The 17,656-nt window shown below is 43.3% G+C and overlaps 1 protein-coding gene and 1 non-coding gene across 6 annotated transcripts in view; one reads left to right on the top strand and one right to left on the bottom strand.

Moving 5' to 3' along the window:
- PPP6R3 (protein phosphatase 6 regulatory subunit 3) overlaps nucleotides 1-13,442 on the bottom strand; it is a 52,048-nt gene extending 38,606 nt beyond the window's left edge. The window contains exons 1-2 of one of the 5 annotated variants that reach the window (XM_031608979.2): nucleotides 13,210-13,354; nucleotides 2,459-2,623 (exon numbers count right to left, since the gene is read on the bottom strand). The gene's annotated coding sequence lies outside the window, so the exon portion shown is untranslated. The other 4 variants (XM_031608982.2, XM_031608978.2, XM_031608981.2 and 1 more) reach the window with 4 other exon arrangements.
- A 431-nt stretch (nucleotides 13,443-13,873) lies between these two features.
- TRNAA-AGC (transfer RNA alanine (anticodon AGC)) lies at nucleotides 13,874-13,946 on the top strand. The gene has a single exon. It is a non-coding gene; the product is annotated as a tRNA-Ala (tRNA).
- The last annotated feature ends 3,710 nt before the right edge of the window (nucleotides 13,947-17,656 follow it).

Here is a 17,656-nt window from a genome sequence, read left to right as displayed (position 1 = left end):
AAAACAGGATTTTCCCACTCTCAGGCAGCAGCTAACAGAAGGCAACTTCATCACTGGATGCAAGGACAGGAGCCACAAACGTAGTCCTCGGCACCACCAATGTTACTCAACCAAGACTTATTCCACAGAACTTCTATAAAGCATTGCCAGTGCAAACAATGAACTGTCTCCAAAAACCCAACAGGTGAGCAGGCCTGGGGGGGAGTAATGGGAGAAATAGCATCTTTTAAAAGGTAACACCACGAGAATTTAGCAACATTTCAAATACCTTTAACATTAAGTGGCTTCTTTAAAATGCTAAGCATGTCCTTCTGCCAGCTCACCAAGATACCAACTGGTTAACTACACTTCATTAGTTTCCACCTTATTTCTGCCCAAAGCAATGAATGTTAATCAGATACTATGCTAGCACTCACTAAGCCTTTACTTTGATACTGGAAATTTACCATCTGTTCAAATTAAAACTAAAAGTACATCCCTGAAAAAATTTGAGACGGAAATAGCAGTGGTGAACACTGACAGAGAATACACTCTAGTGGCTACTTCTTAAACTGCTAAGATATCAACTACTGTTCCAAATCCTACATTCAACTGCACTGTATCACACCTAACAATCACAAATTGAAATAAAAGCAGTAATACAGCAGTGTTTTTGTGAGACAGTTTCTACATTTCTTAAACACAGGTGGAATCACATGAGTTAAGTTCTTACCACTGTTGAGCTGTAAGATACAGGACTTGCAGGGTAATTCTCCCTGACAGCTCACTGACAGTTCAGTGTTATAAACACTCACCAGGTAGAATTTCACTTACATGCCAAAACAACACATTGCTTCTCCCAAATGCTATCAACAATTCCTGTGTAGCTAAAGTGTGTTTGGGAACACAACAGAACAAACTCAGCATGTGCATTAACTACTCTACAGTTTAACAATATGCTATGGATACAATTGATTCTAGACAGTCCAGATTCCAGCTGCTAGCTGAGTTAATTACACTCTTGAGGAAAATGCGTGGCAGTCTTTTCTTGACTAGAAGAAAAGCCATGTTTGAAAACAGTATGAAAACAGTCATTTTCCTAACACTCAACCAGCTGTCTCCAGCTCCTAATGAGAAGGGAAATTACCTAGTAAGGACAACTTTCATTCTCTATATATTAGACAGTAAGTACCTCCTTTTCACTTCCCAAAGAAGGGGCCTGCCATGGTTGTAGAGCAGCTGAAAATTGAGACAGAAGTGCCACCTCTTTTACACTTACCATTCCATGCTCCCACTGGCTGCACTTACATCTAGATCAGAGCTACAAATCCACGTGTTTTTACACAATATAGATAATACACACCCATCACATGCACACATACATCTACTGACTGAATGTCCCAGCAGTCAATTGCCATGATGAAATCTAGAAGAACTTCCAGAATAGCTCATGTTGACTCAAACACACTGATAGCCCCATATCGCTGAGGTCATAACCATCTGGCTAAAAATGTAACTTGATTGTGAAGTGCACAAGAGCAATTTTACATTTTACACCAAGCAACTAGAGCAGCCTTGGTGATTCCTATGCTGTGTCAAACCACTGGTTAATAATTGTTAATAAATGTAAGTTTTTGTTACCAATAACTAAAATTAGACACTGGATATTCTAACAGGATAGAATAATTTTCTACTAATTCAACAGCTAAATATTTACAAATTTAAAATATTAACTGGTCATGGAATTCAGTTAGATTCTCAGTATTTTCAACTCTTCCAATTATTTTCAAAGTGGAAATCAGGTTATTTATGTACTGAGAAGAACAGACGGTTCAGCAATATTATAGCAAGACAGCTAAATAATGCATACCTACATAGAAGACAGTTTTACTCTGAAGCATTCAGTTTGATACAAAAAGTTTGGCTGCAGAAGAAAGCATTACTGCACTCCAATACAAGAACCTACAGCGCCAAAAATCTCTCGTACCTAACGTATGTCAATTCATGAACACATTTGCTTTGAATCTCTTCAAAGAATGGGAGGCTAGGCAGCTGATACTCTTCCTGGCACAAAAATCAAAACACTTTAAAACATGTTCCCTGTAAAACAAATAGAATAACCACAACAGTGTGTCCAGAACGAGCCTCAAGGGTCAACTAAGACTGAAGGGAAGAGGTGGAACAGGGGCTAAGGAATAAAACAAAAACAAAAGGTAGTGCAACAGCATGATTAAAAGACAAAGTTAAAAACAGCCATCTATAAAGTTGTTGGGAAAAAAAGGCTGAAAGGAAAGGAACGACCACGAAGCCTGACCTGCAGAAAAAGAAGAGCAGCTTGGAATCAGGTAAATAAGCCTTTAGTGAAGATGAGGGACAAAGTTAAAGCATTTAGGCACAACTTAAAATTTAATCTGAGGCTTTATAGATGCCGAAGCTAAGTATAGCGCTATAGATGAAGTTTAATAGCAACGTTTCTTACCTGTTAAACAAAAGCTTTAACAAAATTTAAAAAACAGAATTTGTACTCTCTCAGGCTCCTTGCCCATTACAGGGTATCCTGGCAACAGCAAAAATCTTTCAATCTACAGTATTAGCAGATTAGCAGGACTGAATTAGGATTGAATTAGATGAAGCAGATTTCTTCCTACAACGACAAAAAAGACATTTAATAATTTAGTGTTGTTAACAGGCTTTCTGTTCAGTAGTTCAACAACTGCACAAACACAAAGTGTTGCTTTGCAGGAAATAAGACATGAGCTGAAGGAGGAAACAACTCTATCAACCTAAATATACGTAAGACAAATACATTCAGAGAATGATTTGGGTTGAAAGGAATTTTTTGACTTCTTTCTGAACTGAAAGTAGCATTTACATTTCAGTTACAATGAATGTGCTCTGCTTGGTACTTTTTTATGTATTCATTTTAGGGCCTGGAAGTTTTGCTTGCAGTACCGTGTTATTTAGTACCTCCCAACAGTGCTGGAACCTGAAGTCACCACTCCTCCATTTAATGCACAATGGCACAGAGATTCCAAGCCCTGACATACACAAACATTAAATACAGCCTTCTCTAAAGCTATTTTAGTAACCAACGTACACATGAACTGAAGGTCAGCATAATACATTGACCATAATACTTTCAAAGGTCAAATATGTTTTTCATCCTGAGATCTTCAGGTCCAAATGTCAAGTAGATTTGCCAATTCCTTGTGAGCCAAGTGACTTACTAGAGCAGAAAAAGTAAACAAGTGTGTTGAATTTTCTTTGCTTTACCTAAGTTTTCTTAGTTGCCATTTCTGGTTTTCAAATGCACACGCATGGATAGAGGGGGGTGGGAAAACATACTTCCTTTCCTTAAAAAGAGGACTGCTCCAGAAGTAACACTCCTCTTTCATGATGTTGGCCCAGAACATCAGAGGCAGATGGTGGTGCTGTGGCAGCAGAGGTTGAACCTTCCCATCAATGTTCTGTTACAGTTTGCTGCTGTGTGACAGATGGCAGCAGAGTGTGACAAAATGGCATCTGACATGCAAGTGCAGATGGAGCAAAGGTGTGTCAATGAATTCCTCCACTAGCAGGAAACGACATCTGCTGAGATTCATTGAGGTTTGCTGAACGTTTATGGAGACCAAACCTCGGATGTCAGCACAGTGAGGCGGTGGGTATTCAGTATGTCCTAAGTGTAAGTATACAACATATCAAGTACATTTTTTCCCCTTTTTCCAGCAGTTTATTACCCCAGAAAGCTTCCACAGTGAAGCTACTATCCAGCAATAGGAAACTGTTACATGTTAATGCTCAAGACAGAGCAGTGCAAAATAATTTAAGAGACTAAATAGTATCATCATCACTCCTTTCACAAATCCCTCTGAACGTCTGGAGGAGAGAATCCAAATACATCCTCGTTAGAACACCAGTATACTGTAATTTACTACAGAATTTAATCAGGAACATCTCTTCCTCCTCCAGAATCACAGCAGTTCCAACACTATCCACTCAGTACGGTCTCTCCCTGACACCACACCTGACCAACCTCTGCAAGCCACTTCAGAGCGAAAACACACATTATGACATGACAGATGAGGCTGCTGTGAGAAGCAAGGAAAGAGGGTTGTGGTTTGGATTGGATTTTCTTTTTTTTTGTGTGTGTGAAATCCACATGCTGAAGTAGCTCAAAGAGTCTGCCAGTCACCAGGGCTTGTGTGGCCAAGGAGCAGGGAGCACCCTGGTAGGGACAGGGAAACCAGAATGCATCTCTGTCTCTGTTTCAAATCATGTGACTTTAAGTTGCTTCAAGACTGTAGCATGAAAGTTTTTCTGCAGCTGACAATGAAAGTAAGATAAATATGGTTGAAAAGACAATTCAGCAACAGTTCTATTATCCCAACCACATGATAATCTGCAACATAGTTCCTGGACTCCTGCACTGCTTCCCCAGAAATGGAAAAAAAAGCAGTACTGCTAATTCACTGCTGAGGTTGCACAGGTGTTTCTTTTGTTTGAATGTTAAAGAAAAAACCTTAACTTAAGGAGACAGCCTTACGGTCAGATGTGTGAATTCTAGCTTTATGCATTTATTCCTTTCTGCTTCAGTTGGTGCTCTCAACAAGTGTGTGGGGGGGGGGTTGTGTTTGTGATTCACCGGTTATTAGTCTTGAAAGGCAACAGAAAAAAAAAAAAAATCAATGATATTTACCACCACAGCTGCACTAGTGCTGGGTCAATGTTTCACCTCCTCTGCCTCACACTGCCCCAACCAGCAGGGACACTGCTGAAAACAAGCACGGAAGGGATGAGAAGGCTCTTTGTTAGAATGTGTTCACCAGAACCAGGCAACAGGAAACTTTTTTCTCATAGTAAGGTAGTAGCAGAAGCAGCATTAACAGACAACAATAGAGCTGTGTCAGACACTTTGCTACACTACAGCCACTTAGACCTACACTCAGCTTGCCCTCATGAAGCAGAGCACAACAGCCCACGCAGCTTTCTGACCCTACGTCAGTACTTGGCATGGCACGTTGTAAATATAAAAGCCTATGCATAATTGGCTGGGATGTTTCTTCCACGGCACTGCAGAGCATAACGTAAACATACCCACTTTATCTGGACAACCTTTAACTGTTCAGGCAAACAAGTTCATCCTCCTTTTCACCTTGTTGATTAGACCTTGAAAGTTGGATGCAAGTCAAGTTTCGAGATATGTGAAAACAGAGGTAGAAGAAAGCTGCTTGCTTCAGTAACTTCGAACCAGGTCAGCAAAGAGTGCCCTTCTGTACGGGCAGTGTAAGCAAGTCCTACAAGTTTTCTTAGCACGCAACATGTCAGTCTTGTTAAAATGCATACTTTGTAACATTTGCAGTTCAGAAATGGAAGCTGGCAGCAGCCTCCTCTCAGAGCCCAGCACCGCTTTGCCTCTCGAAGCTCCCATCAGCTCTGGCTGCTGCCAGAATTAGAATGGACTTAGGTTAACGCCCTAAAAAAATGAAACCCAAAGTTGCTTGTCATGTACTTCCTTCTCGTTTGACTCTTTACAGTCATTAAAGGTTTCCCAGACCTCTCCATTCACATTACAGACTACCTGAACTTCACTAGTTAACAAAGACTGTGGGCAACACGTTCCTGCTTTTCATTATACTAAGGCTTAGAGAACCATTAAGATAAATTCTGACAGCTGCACATTTTCAAGGTGTCAGGCAAGACTGCCCTTTTCATAAAGCAAAGACTGAGCCCCTAAACGTTTTATCTTGAATTTCTGTGCTACCATATGCTGTAAAGACAGAACTAATCAACCCATTCTGTGCACATACCCAGGCTAACATGACACATCAGGCTAGCATGACCATATCACAAACAAACACGTTTTCCTCTTCAAACTGAAGGCCGGAATCCCTACAGAGCAATTCGGAGCGTGCAGCTCTGACAGCATGAAAAGAACAACTGAAAATATTTCTTCTTTTAATCTATAATTCAAGCAGGTTAAAATAAATCCTTGACTTCAACTTACACTTGAGGCAAAGGATTCCTCATCTTGATTTCATGTACCAAAACTTAGGTCCTCTCTATGCTTAGTTCCGCAGCCTCTCCATTTGCACATTTATCAACACAACAAAAGTAAGAAAGTTACTCCAATGTATGTGTTAAACAAGGATATCAAAATACAGCAGCAGCTGAGAGATTCAGCTTACCAACCTGAGAACAACTGCCTTGAATGAGAAGATTTTACCCAGTCTTACTTGCTTTTGCTCACATTCAAAGTAATAGCCATTAAGCTATTAATCTTCTAGATTAAGATCTAGAAGAGAAATTAGAAAACCAGCAAATAATGGAAGGTCACAGAGAAGGCATCTTGCAGAGCTTAGAGTGACCACCAAGTTATCCTTCTTCCTGCTTGCCCTACTCCATGAACCTGAGTTTTACCATGCCGCACACACTGCAGTTAGACCAGACTGCCCAGACACAGGTGTGTTTGGTGCCTCAAGTAAATGCATTCTGTCCCCAGGGAGTTCCTCCATTTTAATGGACTGTACCAGGAAAAAAAAAAAAAAATTCAATGTGCTGAACAGAATGTGCCCCCTTCTTCCACATGCCATGTATATCCTATGTTGAAGAAAAAGCCAAAAGTAGCAAAGGGAAATGCAAGACGTACTTTGTGTTCTCAGCGGTCTTCAAAACCTTTCTAAAGCTCTGCTTCAGTTCTTTGCACCAGATCATTAAGAGGGGTTTCAGACTTTCCAGTCCTTTTTCACAGACAACCACAGAGAGATACAGATTTTTATTTTTAAATTTTTTTTATTTAACTGTCTGCCTTTGAAATCCCATCCCTACAATTCCAATCCAGGCAATTAGATTTCCTATTCTGTCACTGGAGAGTTAGAGATTAATTTGCAGTTTGGAGTCAAAGCACCCAGGTCAGGAGGGGCCACTACTCCACCCAGCTACATCAAGGTTCTTTTTTGGATGTATAAGCACAGCAGGAGAGCATAATGGAACAGACCACCCCAGGAAAAAAAGAAAAAGATTTGTTCCCATCCACCATCAAAATCATGTTAATAAGTAGAAAAACATTACCTGGCACATCTACTGAGAAATAAATGCAATCAAACAATGTAATAGGTTGAGAAAGAGCCAAGTTTTCAGTTCAGCCCCCAGCCACCTAGTACTGGTATTACAGCAGTATTAAGTTCTTGGATTGTGACTCCAGGAGAGTCTTCATCTAGAAAACAATAAAACTGAGGAATCACAGACACAGCACAACTCTGAGTCTGATGGCAAAGTACATCCCTTTTAGATGAGCAAAGAGATCCCATAACACCACTGATAAAGTAACAGGAAGAACTCAGTAATGTTGGAGGAACTGTAAGGTTTGAATTAGCTGCAAGAAATTTATAAAAGCTAAGTGCTAAATGCTAATATCAACTCACAGCTGTGACAGCAACTATTATCTCTTTTTACAAGCTGCGGAGCCCAGCAAGTTGTGCAGTGGTCTTACAGCATCTTTCATCAATTACCAGGTTTCTAGCTGCTTTGCCTTTAAGTCGTCGTCCATCTCTCCTCTTTGAAGCACCACTTGTTAAAATAAAAGCTGCACGCTGACCACCACAGTCAACATAAACAGCATCGTGTTTAGTTTGACGCTGACCAGTAAGAATTGCAAACCTTCTAGCAATCACACCTTTACCACCTCCTTTATTTCCGGGAGACTCAGATAAATTTCATATAAATAAAGTGTTCAGCACACAGCACCTTTTTGCCACTAAATAGAAGGTGGCTTCGAGTAACAAAAAGCCCATTGTTGGCATCAAGTACACAAAGAAGGATCCTTTGATGAACGCAGGCTTGTCACAGTCAAAAGGAAGAACTCACTACTACATATGCAGTTCAGTACAACTTCTACAGCTGCCACTCACAGCAAGAAAAACCTCAGCAAAGTGCTGCTAGCCCTGAGCCCATAGCACCATGAGGAGCACCAAACTCAGCCTTTGTGTCAGCAAGAAGGGTACAGAGACAGGCAATGGGAGGTAAGGAATGCAACCTCTGTGCTTTGGCAGTTGTCAAAGATTTCCGTCTGGAATGCACCCAGGCCAGCAGCAAAACGAAAGCAAGTTTGCTGTAGCTGCAAGTCACAACTTCAGAGGAAACCCACCTACCCAGAACCGGGTCTGCCACCACTATGGCTTCACATCTGTTGTCTCTAGACTTTCTATCTTATTTCCATCCCCCTCTCCACCCCCCAAGATGTTTGGTGCCAGCAGCTGAACTTGTCAAACAAATGTAATTCACTAGGTATTCCTGATGGGTTAGCTTCCTAATTACAGCCTACATGGCAAGTCTGTCAAGGTGGTGACAAAAGACTCAGCATTTTAAATACAAGACAGATTAAAGAACTACCTCATCACTACGAAGAGAACACCAAGAGAGCCTTACACCTATGTTAAAGGTAAGGTCACAGGGCATTTCATAGAAAAAAAGTTTTGCCCTTTTTTTTTGCTGTTTTCCACCAAGACCTTGCCAATTGTAAATTCCAGTTAGGAAGAATTTGCTTCCACTACTTACACACACACAAAAGCCAACAAGAAGTAAAGCAAGCATTAAGACCTCTATTTTCAGTTTGCGTCACAGAAATGCTAACTAAGTGCCCTGGTATAAAGATGCAGAAATCCACCCCGAGCAGGCAGCAGCTGATACTCCTCTCACAGCACAAGTACCACTGAAACAACAGCAATCTGTGGCAAGCCAAACCACCAGAAACATCTGCTGCTCCCCTGCTTTCTGCTCTCACACTGCTCAAACTGAAAGTGGGGACAGCACCACTGTGTAGCAGGGATAAAAGCCCCTAGGATTCACTTGAGAGCTGCTAAGATGTGAATGCTTTTAACACAGTATTTGCTATAGTCTGGAACACATTTAATAACTTCGTTACAAATAACCACTAGTTGGAAAGTTTCCATTCTCAATCCCAACTGCGTTTTGTTATCAAGCTGGGATGCAGGCGGCCCTTCCACAGAGCCTCACCCAGGACAAAGTCTCCATAAAAAGGCTTCAGAGTTTTCCATGCTTTTACAAGTATCATTTGGTGCAACCAACAGGAGCCAGCCTCCAGCCTTTCAGAGCTCAGTCTCCAGAAGACCCAGTGGACACAGAAAAGAGGTCACTAGGCCACATAGTCCATCTCCCCACAGAAGTGTAGCAGAAGATGTATGAATACTTGGAATCACCTCATCCAAAATTAAATAGGAAAGTTCTTAGGCGTTTCTCCAAGGAAACCAACCCGCAAGTCTCAGCATCAGGCAGTTTCTGCTTTTGTGTACATGTAGCTTTTTTGTTTTTAAATTAAAATCTGCTGCCTTTCACACCATAGTTCAATCTTAATCAAATCCCCCTATCCATCTTATACATGCTCTCCTTACCCACTTTGCCAACACACCCAAAAGAACTCGTCTTTTACTCAGTCCCTCACTCCTGCGTAACAACAGATTCCCAGCATTGTCAAGAGGATATTTTCAGCCTGCTCAGTTACAGAGGCAGAGACAACATACACTGCCATATCACATACCACAGCTTCACAGTCCACACAGCTGCATGTAGAAGTTCTTCAGGTATTCCCTCCCACTGCAGGTACACAGCACATGGCACAGATCCTGTCACTGAGTGCTCCAAGCTTTTAAGCCCCACAGGAGAGGAACTGACAGGTCTGCTTAACAGGATTAGGGAAGGACCACATGGGACTACTTACAGTTGGACTAGATGATCTTACAGGTCTTTTCCAACCGTAATAATTCTATGATCCTGGGGAAACAGCAAAAAGAAACAACAGCCAAGGTGTTTGGTATGCTGCAGGAACTTTTTTCATCCCACACTCCATATATGCTTCTCAACACCAAAGGGAAGCCATTAAATAAACACAGCTCAGGACAAAATCTTTGAGTAAAAAAAAATAAATAAATAAAATTTTAAAAAAATCAATAAGATTTTTTTCTTCCCACATTAGTGTGAAGAACTGTTACTGAAATGCTCCAGAAGAGCCACAAGCAAGCTGTTAGCAGCTTACACCCAGTGTCATCCAGATCCGACCAATTAAGTCCATCTAGATTCCTGAAAAACGTCCCAAACCAGCTATAGAGCGGTATGTAATACCCAAGAGTAGAAAAACATTTTACTTCAGTTGCTTAGTAGCATATGGTTTCTACAACAGATGCCGGAACATTGACACATCACCAAAATGCTTACACATGATATGCAAAGCTTTCAGCATTCATACTCTTTCTGCACTTTCTGGTTAATCTTCCAGACTTCCCTCCCACCCCAAAACATGAGAATTGAACTCAATCACTAAATGACTTGAGTCTTTTGCTCTTCTCCTCCTACTAGAAGAAATCAGTCGAGACAAGCAAGATGTTATTTTTCGTCTATCCCTATGTGTTTTATTACTGTAGGAACCTTTGCCAAAAATCACGGCTCCACGTCTTGCTCTAAAGAAATGCTATCAGATGTATTTTCTTGTGTGAATTTGGATGCAGTGCCTATTTTGAGAAACACACCATTCTCAACCTGCCATGTAACATAAAGTACAGGGAAACCTTAAGGGTCACAAATGAAAACTCTACTATGACAACCAGAACTTGATGCCACATGGTATGTGACATCCTATCCTTGTGGAAATAGACCTCCTCTGCCCACAGAGGCTGTATTTCCATCACAACTTCCAAAGGTGATGAATGAACCCAGTTATGAGCAAGAAATGAACACACAAGTCTACTGCTACAGAGATACTGCATGCAGTGCAGCAACACTGAAGCCAAAAGATGAGGTATTTCAATAGAGCAATACAAAGTGATTTGCTTAACTACCTGCAGAGCTAAATTAATACTACAAAGCCTTTCAAGCACTTGGACAAAAGAGGACATCATCAGTTGAGAGAAAGGGAACCCAACCAGAGAGCCCATCAAAGCATCACTCCCTTAAGCTTTCAGTCACATAAAGGTTGCTTTGGAGCCAGCTGTGTAGTGCAGCACAGTATGTGCACTTCAAGCCTAAGCTGAGCAGAGAAGCAAAGCTGTTGAGCCACAGTACTAGAGTTCACTCTCTAACCATATTAATGTTACACACATAATTTTCTGCTATAGCACTACAGAATTTCTATTCAAGTTACTTGAATTTCACTCTGAGATCATCAGCTGATCCACTCCGGTTAGTATCCCATCTACAGCATCACCTCTGCTAAGGGCAAGGAATAAGTGTTCAGAAAGAAACAGACAGATTTCCTCACTTTACCAAATCAACAGAAGCTCAGTGAACAGTTTGCAAGCAATACTGTAAAGATGCACACAAACTATTTAATATACTTTATTCCATAATGGAATATTAACAGCTTATATTTAAGAGAATCCAGAGATGTGACAAGCACTGCAGTTTACATATAAGTCTAACTTGCTTGCAAAGAAGTGATAATGCAACCCCTTGCTTAAAGACACTACCACTGAAAAGGTTGTTTTACTGAATTTCTAAACGGCAAATTTGTGTGAAACAGTGTTTTCCTCAATCGTACTGCAAGCAGAACCCTCCAGCAGGTCTGCTGGCCAAAATAAGGTCTCCTTAGAAGAGAAATTCCTTTAGTAACTCAGAAGCATGGAATCTGATACTGCATGTGCATTTCCCACAGAAAGGAAATAAAACATCACAGATAGATGAAACTCATCATCATTTCAGTGCTTTTGAAGAAGTACTTAAGATTACAAACTGTTCAGAACTCAACATGCTGACTGTATACCACATCTGCATGGGGTCTCATTAACAAGTTGTATATTGGAAACATAATTCTGTATTGTTCTTTTAGATTTGCATAATAAAGACTCCTGCAAGCTACAGTTAGTCCATGCCTCCCAAGTGGAGCACAAAGAAGTGACACAGAGCTGAGCAATCAGACTCTCACGTGAAAATGTGCCGTACTGAAAACACGTTGCAGTTTATCAAACTTCAGTATTCCAACTAGATCACCAAAATAAGGTATTTGAGCAGTTCACAAAGAACAAACAGAAGGGTGCTGGATATTTGTGCAGTTCACAGACACAGTATGTATGAACTTGAAGTTTTAAACCAGCCTAACATTCAGCATTTAAAAAAAAAATCCACCCTCAGACTTAAACAGCTAGAAGTGCAGGTACATCCTTCCCACTGAAGGAGACTGTCTATATAAAAAGTATCGCAACCTGTGATACAACCTTTCATTTTTAAGCAGTCAACCACTCTCCAGGAAGATTTCCTAAGGTTTTTACATCACCCCTAAGCTTTCTGTATTCCTCTGCTCAGAACTTTGGGATGCTCTGTACAGGCATGCTGCTACTTATGTCACATTGGTGGAGAGAATCCCCTGACCTCAGCTCCACCTGCTCTTATGTCACAAGGCGGTAACACCAACTCCCCCTTACGCTTAGAGAAGTTTGTAACTATTAAAGCAAAACAAAAACAAGTAGTAGGTTCAGAGTTGGATTTTGCCAGGTGTATTTAGCAACAGGTAAACCAACACTGCCACCCTCTCAGCAAATTCTAACAAAAAAGAATAATAATTACAAAAAAAAAAAAAAAAAAACAAAAAAAAACAAAAAAACCAGCAACATCCTCACAGGAATACAGCGGCAGTGATTTTAAAGAAGGAAAGTAAAAGCAAAACGAGCTACCAGTGAGGTAATGCTGGCTTATCACCGAGACACAGCAGAGAAGTTCCGTAACCGGCAGCCCCACAAGTGACTGCAGGCGGCGGGGAGCAGCACACGGATCCCCACGGCACTCGGCGGCCTGCCCGGGGAGCACAGCACAGCACCGCACCGCACCGCCCCCCGCTCCGCCCCAGCCGGCGGCGCTCGGCGCCCAAAGGCGGCTCCAAGCCAGCACGGCCCCTCCGCGGGCGCCCAGCAGCTCCGAACCCCACCGAAGGGCCCGAGGCCGAGGCCCTGGGCCCTCCCCGCCGCGCCCATGCCGGCGGCACCCCGCACCCGCGGCCCGGCGCGGCCCGGCCTCAGGGCTCCGCGGACGAGGAGCTCGCCGACACGCGCCAGGCCACGCGGCCCCGCCGGGCTCCGGGCCCCGGCCCCGCGCCGCCTGAGGAGCGCCCGGAGCCACCGCGCGGAGGGAGAAGGCGCCGGGCCCGCGCCGCCGCGGGAGGGCCCCGAGCGAGGCGTCGGCCCTCCGGAGCTCTGCCGGAGGAAGGCCGCGGCGCCGCAGTACCCGACGTACCTCGGCAAGAGCGTCACCCCGCCACAGGCCCCGGGCTGCCTCCGCTCAGGCGGGAAAGCCACCGCTCGCCACCATCACCGACGCTCCAAGATGGCGGACATATCAGCGCCTGCGAGCCCTCCTCTCCCTCCGCCCCGCCTGCCAATCATACCGCCTCGGCACCGCCCCGCGCCTTTCCTATTGGGCGGTGTGAGCGGTTCGGCCTCTCATTGGCGATCTCCTCGCTGTCATTCACCCCCTCGGAACGTTGCTATGGGCTTAAAAGGGGATGGGGGCGGGCCGTCGATTTCCTGCTAGCCAATCGGCGCACGAGAAGGGGGCATCTCTCTTCCCACCTTCCCGACTTAGCAACAGGGGAACGTCACCGTGACAGGCGTTTCCAGTGCCCAATCGGAAGAGCGGAGGCCTCTTAAAAAATAATAAACTCTTTCAGTCCAATCCGGAGCCGAGGCGCTCGGAGCCGGCAGGCGGCCACGGCGGGAGGGGCCTCTGGCGGCGCTCTCCCTTCGGCCTTGCCCCCGCTCCTCGGCATTGGCTGGTGCGCGGAGCCACGCCCCCCGAGTCGCTGCACGGGCGCCAAACTGCCTGACAACAAGTGCGGGGTGCGCAGGGAGGGGGGGGATGAGGCTGTGAGGGGATGCGCGGAAAATGGAGCCTGCGCACTGGGGAATTAGCTCAAATGGTAGAGCGCTCGCTTAGCATGCGAGAGGTAGCGGGATCGATGCCCGCATTCTCCAGCAGAGGGGTTGTTTTCTTTCCTCGAGTCTCTCAGCCCTGTTGAGAGAGCGGCTTTTGACCCCAAAGTAAAGCGTAGCGCGGAGATCGCGGTGCTCGCTCAGGGGTAGATGGCTAAGTCTAGGGCAACAGCAGCAGCGCTTTAAGTCTCTTCACGTTTTTCTTGTGCTCATTTGATACAAGGCAGTAAGTCCGGCAGCAGTGTGCCGGACTCACTTAGCGCAAGGCAGCCAGCCCTGCTCGTTTTGCTCCCAAAGCAGCGATTATAGAGCAAGGCCAGCTGAGCCCCAAACACCTCTGATTTAACTGTAACCCTAACAAAACCCTTTATCCTCCTCATAGGCTGAGAAAGAGGGAGAGAAAAAAAATCTTTGAAGAATGTTAATGATTTAGCCCAACTGCTTATTAGCACTGTGAAAACTAAGTAGCTTTAAGAAGAGGGAAGAAGCATTTCTGAACAACGACTTCATGGTTTTGCTGCTGAGGGGGAGCGTGGATGCTTGGCTGTACCAAACCCACGAGTTAATCCATTTAGTTGAAACAAAATGTTCAAGTTCAGTCTTCTAATCTCATTTCCAACGCTGATCCTATTAGCATTTCTAAGGAAAAGCTGCTGGGGACTGGGATGGGACCTCCATACCATCCCCCGGGATGGTAAAGAGCAGTTTTGGGATCGTGGAAGGCAGCAGTGGTGAGAAGATTCCTGAGGCAACGAGGCCTAACTATAAAGAAATGTGTGGAGGGAAGCTAAAAAGCAAATGCTGTTCATTAGAAATGGTGGGGAGCAGGGGAAGACGTAATTATATTAATTATTAACATCAGACACCAAATCAGGCCCTGGTAATAAAACTAGTTGTACTGTAAGCTGCAGAAATAAGTAAGTACAGCTTCCAACCAACCTGTACTCTGTCCCCTATGTTTTCCCCTCCCACAGTAATTTCAGTTCCCTATCTCCTGTAACACTTTACCCCACCTATACTCTTTTGACAGCGTGTGCCGTGCTGAACCCAAAAAGACCTGCAAAGCAGTCTGCCATTTTGGTGCTGGCTAATGGACTCCGTTTTGCCCCTCCACATCGATCTCCAGAAAATACATACAAATGTACTGTTGAGATTTCAACTCTTTTTCATTTAGTTGAATTTGGTCAGCGTGCTTACAGATTAGCCTTGAAGGACATACGGACATCCACACAGGTATGGTCTGACCAAAAATGCCCATAAATAAAATCTGCTAAAGATGTGTGTCTTGATGCAGTCTACAGTCATGAAAACCCATTATTTCAACATGAGAAGCCTGGAATTTTTCCTTCAGGATCTGAAGCTCCACATATAAAGTGTAAAGCTTGAACTTTTGTCTTCTGCTTCCTGGTAGTCCCAGTGATATTTATCCTTGTCCTCTCCTTGCTGATAGGAAAATTTGCAGAGCAACAGATAATGCATGGGATATACTGGATGGAAAGAAGAAATGCAGTTTTGCATTAAGTTATTGCAAGATTTCATCTGTGCTTGCTGCAACTTCTTGCCTCAAAATATCACAGGATTGTCTTAACATACTTGCATAGTTCATAGCTCCTTGCTTCACTTTTAGTTTGGAAGGCTCTTGTAAACAAACCTCATGCAGAGTGCATTTGAATTAAGGCAGCAGAGCCAAAGACTTCACTGTTTTATGCATCATACAAATCATTAAAAGGAGATGGCCCCTTTTCTGACAAATAATTAAATAGGGAAGTAAAACCAGAGGCCCAGAAGGTTGGCCTTCCTGGCTGTGGATCACAAAGTAGCTCATCAGTTAGGCAAGTGCCCTGGTAGTGCCTTTGTCACAAATTCTTTTTTCTTTCCAATTAACACAGACCTCTTGGCCTGACGGCATGCTCCAAATAACTTCTTTGCTAAGCAAAGCCAGGACTTTGCAGAAGCAAGCAATTGCATGATGCCACTAACTACACAAATTTTCTTGCCTTGAAGGCTTTGTACTTCTTGGATCCTTGCTTTACTTTACACCAAAATCCTCTCCACAATACCACTTCAATGTTTCTTTTCTGCTTGCATCCTAGTTTTTCACGCTCTGCCTTCCAATAAGGCATTATTGTTATAGAATTATGATGCACACTAACCAGGTGTGGGATATTTTTTCCAGAAGATTTGTGAATCCATTGTTTCCATAGCTAGATATAATACAGATACCAAATAGATTGATACAGGATTTCCTAGCATACTCCCACTCTCACTCCCCAGCTCCCAAGAGCAGGTTTCCAATGTCCTTTAGCTCTTAATGATGTCCAGGGGCAAAGAAGGGAATGGGAGACTGTCACCCTGCAGCCTCCACTGGGTGAGCTTAACTCTAGACTGTTGTGTATGAGGAGCACCCATCTACATTTCTTCTTCCTCTGGCAGTGCTTCAAAAGCAAATGTAACAAAAGACAGAGTTGTGGAGAGCCCAGTACCTTGGGAGGATGCCCAGGGCTCAGGATATTGACCGAACGGCACTCCTGGGGACACAATCCAAGCAGTACGGGATTCCTGTGTTTGGATTCAGATTGGAGATACCTGGCCCTCTCAAGGCCCTCCCAGGGGTTTTTGGTACCTGAAAACTTACAAGGCAGCTCAGCAGAAGTGTCTCAGGAGTGCAATTTTAGACTGTAGGGTCTTAATCCCAATTCAAGCAGTTAAATGATTTGAATACAGATCCTAATATCACAGAAGATAAGAAAGCTGCTAAACAAATAATTGGATGCAGATTCAAGAAGAGAGGGACTTCACTTTTTCTTGCTTCTGTAGCAGTGTAGTGGTACTGTTTTTATAGTTACCTATTAAGCAGTGCTGAGTTCAACAGCAGTGCTAATTACCAGTACAACCACATGACCACTCCAGGCTAATGATAGACCTAAACCCTTGTTATCTTTTAATAGCTAAGCTGATTAAACAAGCACAGAGGAAAAACAAGGTGGAGAAATTACCTCCATGGTATTTCTCTTAGGAAAATAAAGGCACACAGATTGGATCACTTCCCAACCAGCTAAGATATAACTGCCCAGTAACTACTGATTCTATATTTCTGTGAAATTGAAGCACAGGAGTGAGAGATGATCAAAATCAGCTGGCTCACTCAGGGGTACTTGTGAACAAGGGAATAATCACCTCATCAATTCCATGTCATTTTTGCTGTGAACGTTCTCTCTCCCTTCTCTTTTGTCCCTTTCCACTATAGAAAACGGTGTATCAGCCCTAAACTGATTAAGATTAAAACTGGTCTGTGGTTTAAATACTGCAACAGTAAAACCAGAGTCTGGCTTTGTATTTCACTGCCTTGTTCCAGGTAGGAAGGAACAGAGAAAAGAAAAAACATCAATGAAGGACATCAATGGACGAAAATTTTAAAATTAGCCATGGAATATTCTGCACTGGAGAGCTCTAAGGGGTGCTTGGTACCTGTTCTGTGTTGCATGCCTCCCAAACTACTATAATTTTTAGTAGTAGCTCTGACATCTGTGTCTTCTGCAGCATTTAAACTATTTCAGAAGTGTCTCATTGATGTCCAAGCTGCTGATAAATGTATAGTGAAGGAAGCTAAGAAATACTTTTTTTGCTGAACAAATTGTACAAAGTAATGAGTCTTTTAGATCTGCTTTTTAAGCCTGAAAGTTCTCTTGTGTTGCAGTGAGCCAAATACATCTATGATAATGGCGTGTCAGGAGCAATTAGTATGTGACAGA

The sequence above is a fragment of the Phasianus colchicus genome, chromosome 5, assembly GCF_987193195.1.
Source record: "Phasianus colchicus chromosome 5, bPhaCol1.hap1.1, whole genome shotgun sequence".
NCBI lineage: Eukaryota > Metazoa > Chordata > Aves > Galliformes > Phasianidae > Phasianus > Phasianus colchicus.
This window is presented reverse-complemented; position numbering and strand designations above follow the sequence as displayed.